The following is a 2,951-nucleotide window of genomic DNA, read 5'->3' on the forward strand; positions in this document are numbered from 1 at the left end:
ACTTATAAGTGATAGGCAGTTTTGGCTGCCTATACAATATCCATATATTTTGCTCTTGCTAATTTATAGAATTTTGATTTGGGTAAAGGAGTGAAAAGCATGATATATATTGATTATGCATCTTTCTATACATATTGATCTACTCATTTCTCTTTCTCCTTTACTTAGCACAGTGATATTTAGATTGCATACAGACATATTTCATTCTTTTAAATGGCTTTTTCATGTTTTACTATAGGAATTTAGCTTCCTTTATTTACTCATCTGTGTTCATATATATATATATATATATATATATATATAAGTATTTTATTTTTGTGTTGCTGTTCCCCCACTCAAGAGTGTTTGTGAGAGTGGGGTTATATCTTCATTCAACCAAACATTGATTATTCTCTCTCACAGTGTTTACTTGGGTTATCTGATAGATGAAATATTTTATTCTTTTGATTAGTATTTTATTAATCTGAGTAAGGTTGAGCATGTCTAAATGTAAATTAGCTTATTATCTTCCTCTTTACAGAAATTTGTCTTTTCATTTCTTTTGCCCATATTTTTCTTTTGAGTTGCTTTTTTATACCCTCATAATAAATTTGTCAAATTAGTCTTTTGTTTGTCTATTATCTAGCCAGTATTTTCCCCTAGTTTATGTCTTGATTTTCTTGACTGTTATATTTTCTTTTTAAAGGTTTATTTATTTATGCATAAAGAACTGGGGTACAGGCTGGAGGTTCAGGGGCAATGAGAGGATTCACCAGAGACAGAGTGGGGAGCAGAACAGGCAGATTGACAAAGTACACTGTTGAGGGGAGCAGTGGGTGGGTCAAGAGAGGTCTGCCATGCCATGTGGATCACTCCGGGGCAGGGATCAAACTCGTGCTGAAGTAGCTTTAGCTTCTTAGTGCTGTGTTTTAGCACACTGCACCACCAGAGAGAGCCTATATTTTCTTTTTAAATTACACAGAAAATAATGTATTTCTGTATCCAATTGAAAAATCTCTTTCCTCATGGCTTCCAAATTTTGTGTTTGCATAGAAAGGATTTCTTCTTAATTTGTTAAACATAAATTTATTTTACATAAATTCACTCACATTTTTTTTCAGAATGTTAAAATTTTCACTATATGTGAAACTGATTTTGACCAAAGGGGTAAGACTGGGAATCAGCTTTAATTGTTTTCCTATAAATGTTTATTCAGTTGATCCAATGATTTATTTAAGAATCATTCTTCTTTTTCCTGCTAACTTGAACTAACATCTTTATCATAAGCTAAATCTGTATTAAATCTCTTAAAATCTCTCCTATTTTAGTAACGTCTGTATCTAACTTTTATTCAATCTCTACTTTTAACATAAACATTCAATAATGTCTTAATACCTGGAAGGACTAATTCTTGTCATCCTTTTCTACCCCTTCTGGGTTTTCCCAGATACAGTCATGTAATAATTATTTCCAGATGAATTTTAGTATAACATTTTATCAAGCTCTCATAATAGCCTATGAGATATTAAGTTAGGGAGAAATAACATCTTTGTAATAACTAACTTGCCTACCTGTTATCATTTCGTTAATTTTTCAGTTATGTCTCTCAGTGGAGTTTTAATGTTGTCTTGATGTTTCCTCTCACCATATTTTTAAACTGGTTATTATTATTTTTTAAAAGATTCATTTATTTATGCATACAAGAGCTGTGGTACAGGCCAGTGGTGTGTGTGTGTGTGTGTGTGTGTGTGTGGAGGGGGTGAGAGGATCCACCAGAGACAGAGTAGGGAACAGAACAGGTGAATCTGACTGAAATACACTGCTGAGGGGAGCAGTGGGCAGGACAGGAGAGTTTCTGTTTCACTATGTGGGTCAGCTCCCTGGCCGAGGGTTGAACCTGTGGTGCATTGGCCGCGGAAAGCTTCACAGTGCTGTGCTTTAAGCTGTTGCACCACTAGGCAGGGTCCCGCTGGTTATCATTTATACGAAGGAGGGTCATTGACTTGAGTCCACACTTGTGTTTTTAAGCTGTGTCTCCAGTCGTTGAGATACAGCTTATGTTGAGATAGGTTTGGGGGACCTGTGTAGGCTTATCCTTTCATGTTTGCTTCATTTAGGTGTGTCCTCCCTGAACTGTGCCATCAGCCAACCTGCATGTCTTTTTCCAAAAAATCAGTTATAAAAGTCAGTTTTTTGAATTGAAAAAGTTCTATGTGTACATTTTAATTTTTTTTTAACAAAGGGTCCCTTAACCAGTGCTCTTACTTGCAACCATGAGACTGTCTTAACTGACTTCAACAGAAGGAGTTTTATCAGTGACATTAGACAGCTCATAGATTTTCTAGGCGTGATAGAAAAACACACACACACACACATTGCTTAATAGCCCAGTTGTACCTGAGGCATAATCTTGCAGATATACCTGCTTTTATTATTCCTGGCCCTTAGACTGTGACTGAAAACCCCACTGCAGCGTTCCTAGAAAGAGTGGGTGCTTGCAACCTTTAGAAAATCTCACCCAACCTGTATTTCATTGGTGAAGTCTTGGATCTTGTTCCTGCAAGGAAGTATGAGAAGAGGAGTTTATTTAGAAAGCTTCTGGGCTCTCCCTGGTGGCGCAGTGGGTTAAAGCACAGCACTAAGAAGTTAAAGCAACTTCAGCATGAGTTCAATCCCCGCCCAGAGGTAACCCACATGGCACAGTAGACCTCTCCTGACCTGCCCGCTGTTCCTCTGAGCAGTATACTTCGTCAGTCGGCCTATTCTGCTCCCCACTCAGTCTCTGGTGAACCCTCTCACTGCCCCTGCACTTCTGGCCTGTACCCCAGTTCTGGATGCGTAAATAAATAAATCTTTAAAAAAAAAAAAAAAAAGCTTTCTGACCTCTATCATCGAGGAAACTTAGGTCAGATCTGGAAGGGAAGTCAACAAGTCTTTCACATCTGTCACAAGAGGTAGACAGTGGAAAGATA

Source organism: Condylura cristata, unplaced genomic scaffold (genome assembly GCF_000260355.1).
Source record: "Condylura cristata isolate star-nosed mole 26May11 unplaced genomic scaffold, ConCri1.0 scaffold00011, whole genome shotgun sequence".
NCBI classification, from domain to species: Eukaryota; Metazoa; Chordata; class Mammalia; order Eulipotyphla; family Talpidae; genus Condylura; species Condylura cristata.